This window comes from Protopterus annectens, chromosome 6.part1, assembly GCF_019279795.1.
Source record: "Protopterus annectens isolate FY-2018-M chromosome 6.part1, PAN1.0, whole genome shotgun sequence".
NCBI classification, from domain to species: Eukaryota; Metazoa; Chordata; order Ceratodontiformes; family Protopteridae; genus Protopterus; species Protopterus annectens.
In genome coordinates, this window is record NC_056738.1 from 360,604,373 (window position 1) to 360,618,951 (window position 14,579).

A 14,579-nucleotide genomic window follows, 5' to 3' on the forward strand; every position below is an offset into this window, starting at 1 on the left:
TGTTGAGACACAAATCTATCCCGCCAACAAATTCTATTAATGTCACAGACCTTGCGTGCAGGTTACGTGAGTGGAGTTGACGGATGGATATGCAGCAAAATCCATCAAGGCTGAGTCTGAGACAGCCTTGTATGCCAGACACAGGTCACCTCTGAGCAGTCTGTATGAGACTGAGTAGGGGGACAGGGCTTTTAGCCTATCTGTATAGGGTAGGTGTTTGAGACCCTGGATTTTCCTGGTCAAGAACCTCTGTAGTCTCTCCATCTGCTGCACGTGCTTGGCAAGGTACATGCTGAAGGGGGTATTGTACTCGATAATGGGTCTGATAAGGGAGGAGTACAGGAATGTTATGACCTTCTTGTTCCTGGGTGAAATACCCTTACTTATGAGGTGGGCCATGTAGAAAGCCTTCCATACAATGGAGGCAGCATGGTGGTCAAAAGTCAGGTTGCTATCAACCTATGTGCCCAAGTCCCTCACGACTGATTGCATTCCTAGTACATTGTTATTAATGTGATAATTAGTGGGGACATCATTTTCTCCAAAGGGGATAATGATGCATTCCTTGGCATTCAGTTTGAGTCTATGCTTCTGGCACCAGTCATTAGTTTGGTTAAGGTCATCTTGGAGGATGTTCACATCACTAGGGAAATTTATGACAGTTATTAGAGGTGATTTCCCCTATTTTGACTGAGTGAGTTCTATCAGTGAGCCAGTTAGCTACCCATTTGGTAACATATGGGTTGATGCCTAGCTGGGAGACTTTATCTATTATCTATCTTCTTTGAGTTGATATGACCGTGGAGTTACTATATTTTAGTCAAGGATGTGTGGTTGGCTTGCCCCCTACACACACACACACACACACACACACACACACACACACACACACACACACACACACACACACATGTGGATGTATAGTGGGGGCAGCCCTGTTGCAAAAACAACACTGTTTGTGGTTTAGTATGGTTTAGAGTTTTGCACTACTATTAATGTTTATTGTGTTGGTGTTTTGTACGTACAATATTATGTATATTTAGGCTTTTTATTTGGCTGTTATGCTAGGATTGTTATTTGTAGTTAATGATGTTTGCTTATATAGTCACATATTTCATAATTATAATATAGTTATATTATGACTGCATATTATGGTTGATCAAATTGATAAATGCATTGAAACACAGTCGACCAAAGAAAGAATTTTGTACAATCATTTTACCAAAAACTCAAAACATAGAAAACACAAAAGATTGCAAAAGGGAAATAAACAGTTTCCTTCTGTGACCCATGAATCAAAACTCTGCCAGTAAATTTAGACTTAATTTGTCTGAATACTAGTAGTGTTATGGAAAGGATTATTCTAAGGTAAGGTATAGGGTTAGGGATAGAGGCAGGGGCATGCATTAGTAAGGACGGGCATGTTGGGTGTTTTATATATATATATATATATATATATATATATATATATATATATATATATATATATATATTTGTGTGTGTGTGTGTGTGTGTATACAGCCGTACATCTATATGTTTATCTCTCTCTCTGTATATATATATATATATATATATATATATATATATATATATATATATATATATATATTTTTTTTTTATGGCTACTAGGCTACTATAAGATTAGTCAGTCAGTGGCAAGATCGACCTGTGTATGATCAACCCATATTGGGTGACACTGCAAAAGGTCGAAGGCTGCGTGAAACAGAATGATACCCACTGAAGGAGAATATGCCCTTCCCGAGGAATTATGAGCTTATGTGATTATGATATAATTAACAAGGGGTACAGGGGGCTTGCCCCCTGCAAAATCACTGTTTGATGCTTTGCATGTTCTGAGACGTAACCTCAGAGCATGCACAAATGCGTGTCAGTGCAGTGCGATTTGACATTACTTTGTCAACATTAGGGATGTCAATGTAACACCAAATTAACTTCACTAGGCTTATAAAGATTGCTGGTGATTAGCCTAGTATAAACATACGAACCTATGAACCCAGTAGACCAATACACACACATTCCAAATACAGAATTATTTTTCGGTGTAATTTCAACAGTTATTGCAACTGTTTCTTTATGTGCATGCTATTATTTGCAGGTTTCTTCTATGCTTATTAATCAGTCATGTGTTAGTATTGCGTTTGTATCTTAGGTGTCATGAAGGGCATATTTACAGGATGCCATAAAACCCATTCACATTCCTCAGTCACACTTTTTCTGTTCACATTAATTTGTATGTTCCTTACATTTCCTCATCAAAATTGATGTAACACTGTGGCATTGCTAATCTTCTGGGACATAACTTTCATATAGATTGATAGACTCTCCTTCCATACCTTTCTTCAATAAATAATTATCATGCTTTCTGCCAAAACCATTCTTAGTTCAACAGTCATCCTCCAGCTTCTTTAAACGTATTCTCAGCCGTGTTCCCTCCCTCATTTCCCATAAGCATCTAGAAAAAGTGGAAGGGGCCTTTGGTACCCACTAGTAAATACTTCAGTGTTTTTCCAGTACCATTTTGTGTCCAGTAGTCCATTCCAAGCACAACACAAGTTCACTGTATTGCATAAGACATTTGCCTGTCAGTATAATTCAACTGTTGTGTTACTTATTCAGAAACTTCTGTGTAGCTGAAAAGATGATGTAATTAAAGAATGCTTTTAAAGTATAATGAAATAATTATCTAAAATTGGTCTGCAGCTGAAATGGGCATACCTGGATAAGTCCACTATCCTGGTAAACAAACAAACAAACTAACAAATAATGAAATGTGTGTGGAAGGAAAGTGTACCGCATCACGTGGAAAAAAAGTGCATGGACAAACATTATTAACCCATGGCAATTTCCAAGAGGACAGTGAAAAAGATAACACATTAATTGTGTACAACTTTAATGAATAATGTAGTGGTTGGACCTTTGGAATAGTTAGAACCATGTTATAGGGCAGAAATCACATCCTAAGCTACCAATAGTCATTTAAGAACACATTTTTCTGCTTATGGTTTACCTTAACATATTGTCACTTACTGGTACTGGAACTCCTCTGTCATTTGAAACATTTAGTACTGTAATTTCATGAAGCAAAATGAAATAATACATTTCAAAATTGCATCAAGATATCCAACAACAAGTGATTTACCTGAACAAAATGATACCACCATTCAAGCCAAGTATAAAAATAATCAAGTATCATGTTGTATACTCAGGATACAATCTCACTTTCTTTGTTTCAATATAGTGCAGCTCTAAATTGTACTGCAAGACAGACCAATGCAGAAATGTGTTTGAGTAAGCATATCAGAACCAGCGTAAACCTTATGATATCAAATATGAGTGAGATTGTTTGCAATAAATAGTGCTTGCAAAACTTTCAGCATAGCAAACTTGCAAAGGACTTGACATTTAATAAAGAAGATTCAGTGTATATTTGAAATACTACTAGGGGATGTCCGAAGTGGCTTCCGGGGATGGATAAATATGGCTTATTTAATAGAGAATTCAAAGAACTGCTTCAGGAATTTTTATAAGAGCACTCACCCCACTTGACACATAGAACTTGAAAGGTAAAGGCTGGGACATTTATGAACTCAATCCTGTTAATTTGGTGGGGTCCAGTGCCTGTTTTTTATTATATACACAGAGAATGAACTAGTTTCCAGTTGAAATTGTTTTCCCAGTTCCACTTAACGTAATTGTCATATAGATTGACGAGTTTCACATTCCAGAAAGTCAGGAAGCATTGCTTGAGCTAAGGAAATCATAGAGGATAGAAAACTACCTCAGCATATGACCTTTTGAGCAAAGGTCCTTGTAGTTGTACTGAGCTTATGCATGGACTAGCTGTGCAAGTATTCAGCAGGAGCTATCTCATCCAGTGGGCACTATGTGGTGGACACTGCATGCATTTTACCCCAGTAAATATATTTAATATGTCTACTCTGAAAAAAGGGTACTGTTGTGTACTGAAGCTCAGTACATCTGTATTACAGCCATAAAATGGAGCCCACACAATGGCATAAAACATATTACACACATCTGTGGTGCTTACTCAAAGCTCTGATTTGATCAGTAATCAAGTAGTTTCAAATTGTTTGTTCCTGTCTGTTTGGTGTTCTTCAAACCATATGACAGTATCCATGAGCATTTCTTCAACTTACACAACCAGTTGTGGTTAAATAATTGTTTCTTAAAGCACTACAAACCATGCTGTTCATTTATAAATGTTGTCAGACTCCTCAGACACTTTTGTAAGAAAGGATTATGTGCAGTGTTTGTACATTGTATGCAACTTTTTGTTCAGTTCAGACAGCAGTAAAGAGCATGAAATGTTTCTCTGTTCCACTGTGTCTGTGTTTAAAGTTATAGTGTGCAGATCTAGCTTAGGTCAGACAACACATGGACTGATGCCCTGACAATCACAAAGTGCAATCTTTGCAGCAATGCAGGAACCATTTAAACAGTTCTTCATCTGTATGTATGCAAATAGTTTTATAAACGTTTTACAGTATTTTTCAGGTTACATATGCCCACAAGCCACTTTGCCACCCACCCCTTGCAAATAAACTCAATGAATACTATGGTCCTAATTCTCAGTAGTAGAGATGGGAGCCTGCTGATCAGTCAAATCCATTTCAATCAAAACTGCATTCGACCAAAACAAAACCACTTTCAGTCTCAGTGGAGTTTTCCATTTTCTCTCAACTTCAAACTAGATATATATAATATATATATATATATATATAAATATATATATATAAATATATACATACATATATACTTATATATATATATATATATATATATATATATATATACATATACATACACACACACACACATATATATATATATATATATATATGTCTGTGTGTGTGTGTGTGTGTGTGTGTGTGTGTGTGTGTGTGTGTGTGTGTGTGTGTGTGTGTGTGTGTGTATGTGTGTGTGTATGTATGTATATATCTATATCTAACTAGATATATATCGATATAGCTATATCTGTATATATATATATATATATATATACATATATATATATATATATATATATATATATATATATATATATATATATATATATAGTTTAGGGTGTGGGGTATGTCAGTCCACATGGGCAGTACATGGGGCTTACACCCCTGCTAAAAATGATTAGCTCTGAGTTTCAGTGAAAGTGGCTTTGCATAATTGTTTTAGTCAAATTAGTTTTTGATCAAAGTGGATTTGATCAGTCAACATGAATCCATAAGATCAAATTGCAGTAGTATGATATGATCCCTGTAGAAACGCTATCCATTTCCTAATTTGGTGTAAACAGCAGTGGCTCTAAGGTAATGGAGATATCCTCAGCAGACATTGCTGTGCCACTTGGATGTCTGTATACCCTCCATTCTCTTCTATTGGTTTTTAGATGCACGGGTTTGGTTCTGAAGCATATGACCTACTGCTTTATCCTACTATTGATTTGCTTCAACGCTGCTTTTTGAAAGAAGTTAATGAGTAGCTTTTTATGAATTTAAGGGAAAAACATCATTCTTAATCTTGGATGGCTTTCCAAAAACATTTTTTTTTTACCTTTTCTTCTAATCTTGATATTTCGTTTTGTTTTGTTTTCTAGACATAAGATTTTACAGCAGAAGTTATTCAGGCACTGCCTTCCAGACCAGAAAGTGGTTTGCCCTAAGTAATCCACTGCTTTAAAGACCAATCAGAAGTTTAAGTAATTCATATGAAGACAAATATAATAAGATTATTGAAGTCTTCCAAATAGTTCAGTTTTTAATACCTGTGTTTCTTCTAGTATGGAATCGTGGCTTTTCAAGTTCTTTCAGATGTCTTGCTCAAAGGCTAAAGGACTTCAGTAATTTATCAGATCAGTGAGATACAAAGGGGTGGAGAATATGCTTTTTGTACCTTTTTTATGTACAACTTGGTCAAAGTTTAAACTGTTTTTAGACATAGTGGTCCCCAGAGTTTAATGATGATGTTACTTTTATAATTGATCACTGTATTTGTAAACCTAATTTATGTTTTTTTTTTTTTTTACCAAATATCATGAGGATATGCTTTGTGACATTAAAGTTGAGACTATTATTACTTTACTAACTGTGCAATTTTTTACAGTCTACCGTGGAGAATTTGGCATCTTTTATTGAGCTATGTTACAAAATTGGCCACAATTGTCACATTTGGTTAATGAAAATTAATTTAATCCCTTTACATCTGAGAATAGTCTAAAAGAAGTGATCCCAGTACAGGGACACTACTGCGAACTCCCACTCTGACTTTCTGCACCATGTTGCTTAACCAGTGTTTTACTGATTAAACTATCGAGGTTGACATTTAATGTATTTAACGTCCCATTTTTTACTAATGGGGAATAGTTCTGAATGTTTCAGCAGGGTCATGATAAACAGGATTCTCTATCATTCCTTCAACAAGCGATGTTCCTACCTTGTCAAAAGTATGTATAAGATTCAGAAGGCAAGAGCTCCTCTAAACCTGTTCATATTGTTCCATATGTATTATAAGTATGTCAACTGCTTTCATTAAGTTTGCTTGTCTGTTTATTGATATTTGTTAAGTGGGTTACAACACTGATCCACCTGAACCATTTGCAGGCTCTGCTCAGGGATGCAGACCTTTCTATAAAGAAAGTGTTATACTAGAAAAAACTCCATTAAATAAAGAAAAATGGCTAAATTGCTTTTTAATAAATGTTACTTGGTTACAACTAGAAATTCATCAGAACATTTGCAGGCACATAAAACCCATTATATAAAGCATTCAAAAATCACATGACATATGCACACATGATGATGAAACACATTATTTAGAATGCAAGTTAAAACAAATACAACCAAATTCATCCCGTTAAAGACATTAAATAACATTTTATATTTATTATCATTTAAATCTACTAACCAATTGAAGCTAAAAAAAATGCCAGCATAGTTCTTTAACCTCAAAAACATTATTTTAAATGATGTTTTCTCATGTCCCCACTTACATTATCAACTACAATGAAGAAAAGTTATTTAAAACGTACATATTCAATGTGGAGTTTGAACAAAACTTCAGTGCCTGCATGTCTTTTAATATCTGGTTTGTTGTTATATGAGAGAATTGATTCCAAATTCATAGTATAGATTCATCTCTCACATGTTGTATTTGTTTGTTCTAGCAGCAACTGGTTGTCAGTATACATGAGGCAATTGCTACATTGCCTCAGGAAGCCCATGTCAGTCAGGCTGGCTGGAGAAGTGGTGGGAAAATGTCCATCTATTATGGCAGGTATATACTGCAGTAACTAGTTGGGAGTGGGTTAGATAGACCAGGCTTTGCTGTAAGACTAACAAAAAGCAACTAGTCTATGGAGGCCTGAGGTAGAAAACTGCATCAGTGCTTCACAATGCACAACTGAGTTGCTCGCAGGGCAGCAGTGCAATCTCTCAGCAGCTCCAGTAAACTGAGCACAAGCACACACAAACATGATGCTTAAATACAAACAAAGTTAAATGGTTTTAAAAAAGTAACCCATGAGAAAGCCCAAGACTGAGCCTTATTCCAGCAGTCCCCAACTCAGATGGGTCATTGGCTGCACACTTCTGCCACAAGGGTTCAGGGGGGGCTTCTTAATGTAAGATGGCTGATTTTAGTGCCCAAATGATGCCAAACAGTCTAAATTCAGCAAGCCTGAATATAGCCTATGCTATAAAATGCAGAAGTACTAGAAATTCAAAGTGCAGAAAATCGCAGTTAAAACAGCAAAAAAAAAAAGGTTAAATAAAGCAACAATTCATTGCAATACTCCTACATGTGTGTAGACCACAAACTTTCCTAGGGTGAAATAACTGTTCTGGAACCCAAGTGATTCAACCAGAACAAAGGCATTTAGAATAACAGTCACAGTAAGCCTTCACCAGCAGTTCCCAGCTTAGAAAGTTGTAGACTACAGTCTCCTGCCACAAGAGTCTAAACCACAAACCTCCCTTATGTAAAATAACTGGTTTGGAGCCCAAGTGCTTATACCAGAACTAAGACACTTTCAGAATAACAGACACAATAAGCCTTCAACCAGCAATTCCCAGATTAGAAGGGTGTAGGCTATCCTCTCCTGCCACAAAAGTTTAGACCACAACTCTTCCTAATGTAAAATAACTGGCCTAAAATCCAAGTGCTTAAACCAGAACAAAGACACTTTTAATACAACAGGCACAATAAGCCTTCAACCAGCAATTTTCAGCTCAGAGGGGCAGAGGCTGCCTACTCCTCCCACAAGAGTGTAGACTACAAACCTTCTTAATGTTAAACAGCTGTCCTGAAACCCAAGTGCTTAAAACCAAAACTAAGAGGCTTAGAATAACAGTTACAATTTAATCAGGCTACTAACAAGCAGTAATAAATGTAGCAGAATAAATGCAATTGAATACTTTTAAGAACAATTAGCAAAAGCAAAATAAAATAATAAAGGAGGAAGAGACACAAATACAGTAAAAACAGCCGAATAAACTGAATAAAGTGCATTTTTTGAAGTTAAGTGTGAATAGGAGAAAGAGAAGATAATTCAGTGTTGAGAAGCTAATAAGGTGGGCCTTCCCAACTGATCTCTCTGTACTCAGTAAAATGAGCTGATGAGATGAGACTGGGAGGAGTGTCCAAAATCAGATTTATAGTAGGGGAGGGCAACTCAAAAGCCACCAAGTTTAAGAATACAACAATAGTTGAGCAGGTGGGTGGGAAAAATAAAATGCAGCAATATTCAGGCAGAGTACAGCAAGCAAACCAAACAAGCACTCCAGCTAAGTAGAGATGCCTCCAAATATTTCTAGCAAAGTGAGGAATGCTGTTCCTCAGCTCCTCCTACTAATTAGCTGATGTTATTCAATGTTTGCTAAGGATATAAGACTTAAAACAAAACAAATGTAATATAAGAAAAAGATAAAAAATAGAAGTAACCAAACCTTAAATGAAAAACTTCAATTCAAAATAAAATGCAGACAGAGATTAGCAATATTCGGGCAGAGTACAGCAAGCAAGCCAAACAAGCACTTCAGCTATGTACTAATCACTTTTGTGCTGATATGTTAAGTGGACTGATCCATGTGATCTTTTTTTAAGCTACTAAGTACATGTGGGATAAAACATTTACATTATAAGATATGAACAGATATGAAAACAGTAAGTACAATGGAGAAACTTCAGTTATGCAGAATGAAAAAATATGTCTTGGTTTAGTTTAGCTTACTTACAAGGATCATCCTATAGGAAAAGTGTGAGTGTCTGATACCAAGGCCTTAGTGATTACAATAATACCAAACTGCTCTGTAGACATTAGGTATCAGAGACATATGAAGGGGCATGGTGGTAAAACAGGCATACCGTCAGGTCTGAGAACACAGAAATGGAAAAGGAAGGAATCAATACTGGCAGGTGTAGATGTGCAGAAGGAGTAGAGGAAGTCAGTGGTAGGAAGGTAATGGCAGGTAGAATCAAAGGAGGAAAGAGAAGTAGATTCAAAGGAGGTAAGATAAATAGAAAAAGTGTAGTGACATCTTAAAACTTGCATATTTTCTGTCCTTGACCTAGCATTCTTGTGTGGGGTCATTTACTGCACTGTTATAACTTGATATTACTTGTGAACCTCTGCTATCTCTGTAAAAAACAAAAACAAAAAAAAAATCTTGCTTTTTTCCCACTTTTCTGAGAGTTAAAAAAGTTCAGTTACAGGCTTGCTGTTCCTGAACTGTTTGAAAGTTTCTGTGAGGCCATTTTTGCTTGGGCTGAAGGAAGGTCTCTGTGTTCATCAGTGGCAGTGACTAACATTGAGCAGCTTCCCTGCCCCCAGGAGAGGTGGTTACTGACTTGAAACTGTAGTTTTATTGGCCACTAGGGGTCATTTCCATAACTCCTTCATTTGTCCTCAGAGGAGTGGTTTAAGGCAGTAACTTGTAGTTTATTGGCCATTTTGGGTCATTTCCTGTCTTTTCCAGCCCCTGCTATAAAGACGCTTTAAGCGCATTAGTGATTTAGCCCGATTTAGCGAGAGTTGCTACCGTTGCACTAGGGCAGCGCCGGTTAGGCAGGTTTAAACTATGAGGGCTACCTAAAGTCCACTCTTCAAATTTTCCCTTAAACTACCTTCCTCGAACTATACTACTGATCTAATCAGCGTATCCTATAATTAAAAGATCATCTCTACTTGACTCCAAGTAGACTATTCTCTATCTGTTAAATGTAGCACTTGCTCCTACAGTACTTATTACCTTGATACGGCACTCTTGTCATAGATAGTACCCCAAAAGGCAACCCCCATTTCTCGGTCACCCACGTCCCCGAATCTTTTTAAAGTTTTTTGTCTATTCCTTCTAGCATGTCGAGGGATCAGTTGCTAGTGTCCTCTCCTGCTCAGCTGGTGAACCTGAATATTGAGGCAATGTTACAATTGCCTCATGTACACAGAACAACCCTCTCCTCCTCCCACAAAACACAAATACATGCGAGAGATGCAACTATACGGCCAAACTGGAGGCTGCTCAACATAGGACTGGCAAGACCAGTCAGGAGGAGAAGGTTACCACACACACTATAGACCCAGTCTCACATAGTACCATTACAACCTCAAATCATACACATAAACACACAAAGACATACTGGAGGCTCTGATCAAAAATCTACCAAAACAGCAGAGGCCACCAAAGCAGACACCCAAACAACCACCACCTCAGAACACAACACCTGCAACACATAGACCTCACAGTCAGAGTGTCAAACAGTCACAGCCCTTAAGGCCAAACACAATGCCAGACACACTAGTCATTGGTGACTCCATAGTCAGACACACTGACGTCCCGCTCACCAGACTGAGTAAGGAGAAGGTCACAGTAAGCTGCCTGTCGTGCGCTAGAATCCGCCACATAACGCAAGCACTCGGGTCTCTCAACAGCAGGTACAAATATGACTCAGTCATTGTCCACGCTCGGGTAAGCGCCCTGAGGCATTACCTCCTTGGACTACATGAAAAGAGACATTGAGGAGCTCTCTGATTATGTAGCCCAGGCAGGTATGACCCTGACCTTGAGCAGTATCCTACCTTCACCAAGAATTATGCCACAATACGGAGATAAGATGATCAGCTTTAACAATTGGCTTAAACACTGGTGTCATTCAAAGGGGATCCAGTGTCTGTCTGCCTGGGATGACATGCTGGACAAGCCACGCTGCTTCAAGGGACGGCTTGCACCTGTCACCCTGGGATTCCGGATATTGGCAAAGGCTCTTGCCACCCCATAGTGCCTTTTTAGGCAAGGCTCAAATTCTAAACCTACCACCCTAGAACACAAAAAGGAAAAAACTAAGGGTAATGCTGCTCAATGCCAGAAGTCTAAATCTCAAAATGCACGACTCGAGGCCCTTCTCAGTATGGAGAACATCGATGTCTGTGCTGTGACAGAAACCTGGTTCAAGGCTCCTGAGAGCACCCCAGCTATCAGGTTTTACCTCATATCATGCGTTCCGGCCCCAAAATCCGGACAATACCAAGAAAGGAGGGGTATCCATATTCATCAAGGACACCCACACCTCAAGACTGGTGGCAACGCACGATGCATCGGAGACCATCCAGGTGCAATTAACCATAGGCAAGACTGCTCTGCAAATTGTAGCATGTTACAGGCCACCCTCACAAACTCAGGAACCTCACATGGCCTTCCTGAAAACACTAGAAGGGATAAATGTATCACCAAACACCATCATACTAGGTGACTTCAATTACCCTAATATAGACTGGGATCACTACTCAAGCCCAAACACCCTAGCCCAAAAGTTCCTGGAATTCATAAACTCAAATGCCATGGAACAACTAGTCACCATCCCCACAAGAGGAGATAACATACTTGATCTCATCATCACGAACATGGGAGCACAATGTTCAACACCGGAGGTGTACCCCTCACTGGTGAGATCAGACCACAAACTAATCTCGCTGGAGGTCCTCATCCCACCCCACCTGAAATAAAAAAGACCACAGTAAAGAACTTCTCAAAAGCCGACTTCACACTTCTAAAGACTAGTGTGGTCTCCTTTAAGGCCCCCGAGATGGCGGAAAACAGTACTCAAGCCGCTGAATCACTTACAAATGCCTTCTACCAGCACCTGCAGGACTGCATGGATAAGACAATCCCAAGCAAAACAAAGACTCTTTGTACCAAAGGCAAGTGTCCAGTCTGGTGGACCCCAGCCATAAACAAACTCTACAACAAAAGGAGGAAGCTACTACAAGATAGAGCAAAATCCTTAAAAGGTAAGACACCCTTGATCACTATAAGTAAAAAACTAAGAGCTCTCATAAAATCATCCAAAGCAAATTTCGAGAGAAAAATAGCTAAAGACTCAAAGACAATCATAAGGCCTTCTTTAGCTATGTTAGAAACCTGGGAGGAAACTCCCAGATATGCTCAGAGCTAGTTCAAAATGATGTGAAGATTACTGATCCTACAGACATTGCCAACATACTGGCTGACAGGTTCAGTGCAAACTTACCCCTCCCCAAAGGAGAGATATCTATACCAAACGATTGCAGCCCCCAAACATCTCCAGCGCACAAGTGAGAACTGCTCTCTCCAAAGCAAAAAGCACAGCATCCATGGGACCTGATGGTGTCCCCGGCTGTGTGCTCCATGAACTCAATGAGGAATTAAACCCACAGCTAGGACAGCTGTTTAATCATAGTCTTACCTCTGGATACGTACCCAGGAGTGGCACACTGCAACTGTGGTACCACTTCACAAAGGCGGTGCCTCCACCGACCCTGAAACTTACCGGCCCATTAGCTTGACAAGCCTTATCTGCAAAGCCATGGAGAGGATCATAATGGACCTCATAAATAAAGACATAGGAATTTGCAGACTTTGGATCCAACCCAGTTTGGCTTTGTCAAAGGCAGATCATGCCTTTTAAACTTGGTTGACTTTTGAAACAGTCACCAAAGCCATTGATGAGGAAAGGCAGTCCATACAGCCTACCTCGATCTGGCTAAGGCCTTGATACAATACCCCACTCGGGTATCATTGAAAAACTCATCAGCTTAAATGTCAACCTATACATCACAAGATGGGTTGCAAACTGGCTGAGTGACAGAACCCACAGGGTCAGAGTTGCTGGCGCCATGTCAGACTCAAAGCCTGTCACAAGTGGTGTCCCACAGGGCTCAGTCCTGGGCCCACTCTTGTTTGGCATCTACTTTTCCGAAGTACAAGCAAACACAGGAGGGTTATGGCTGACAAAGTTTGCAGATGACTGCAAACTGGGCGCCATAGTAGAAAACACATCTGACACAGATATCCTTCAGAAGGGTCTCACAGAAACGGATAACTGGTGCCAGAGCCACGGCCTAAAGTTAAATGCCAAAAAATGCATAGTCATACCCTTCGGGAAAAATAAAGGTTACCCCTAGCTACCAAATAGGTGGCAATCCACTGAGCACAGAAGAAGTTATCAGGGACCTGGGGACCCAGGTTGATAGTAGTCTGTCATTCGACACCCATGTAGCTAAAGTAGTTAGGAAGACCTTCTACATTGCCCACCTTATCATGAAGGGATTCTCATCTAGATCAAGGGAGGTCATAGTCTCCCTTTACTCATCACTCATCAGACCAATGATTGAGTACAATGCCCCATTCGGAATGTATCTGACCCGACACTTGCAGCAGCTGGAGAGGCCACAAAAGTTCCTCACCAAAAGGATAAAGGGTCTCAAAAATCTGTCCTATGCTGCCAGACTGAAAGAACTCCAGCTCTATTCAGTGCTCAGAGGTGACCTTTGCCTAACATACAAGGCCATGTCAAACCCAGATTTGATGAATATGCTTCACCACAAAAAACTTGATCCATCAGAGCCACAAGGGCGGAGACTTAAACCTTGACACGGCTATTAATAGGACGTGCTGGAGGGATAGATTCATCACCCAAAGACTCCCTATGCTGTGGAACAAAATCCCGGTACATGTGAGGCAGAGCACCTCGCTGGCCTTGTTCAAGAGAAATCTTGACCAATGGATGGGAGATCGCAGATATACCCCAGGGATTACCTCAGTGTCACTGCTCGACAGAGGCACAGCAAAATAATGGGTATAGTTCCCCATACTAAAGGGGTGGCGTAAGCCACAAAACGATGGGCTAGGCTTGTAAATGCCCTCGGGCAGATAGCCTAGTATGAACCTATGAACCTATGAACCTAAGAACAGTGACAGACTGCACAGGAAGTAAGGGATGAAACACATAAGCAGACTCTGAGAAAAAGAAATTGCTTGGTAAATGATAGCAAGAGGCCATGAAGGAGAAATATGAAGAACAACTAACCAGACAAAATATGTAAGCTGCAACAAATATCAACCCATCCCCTTTCCTACCACATCACCAATGTCCTGCAACTCACAGCAGGGAGCTCAGATTATTAAACATTTTCTAAACTATCATACTATATTAAGAATGATTGTTTTATATAACCCAGTAGATCCAGGGCTGTATTTTAGTTCTCAAAAATTACCTTCATTTTTATGGGTACA

General features: G+C 39.2%; 1 protein-coding gene across 1 annotated transcript in view; it reads left to right on the forward strand.

Annotated features, from left to right (window-relative positions):
• The window catches only part of PPP2R5B (protein phosphatase 2 regulatory subunit B'beta), a 1,711,411-nt gene that overhangs the window by 1,560,467 nt on the left and 136,365 nt on the right, over positions 1–14,579 (forward strand). The gene's annotated exons all lie outside the window — the stretch shown is intronic.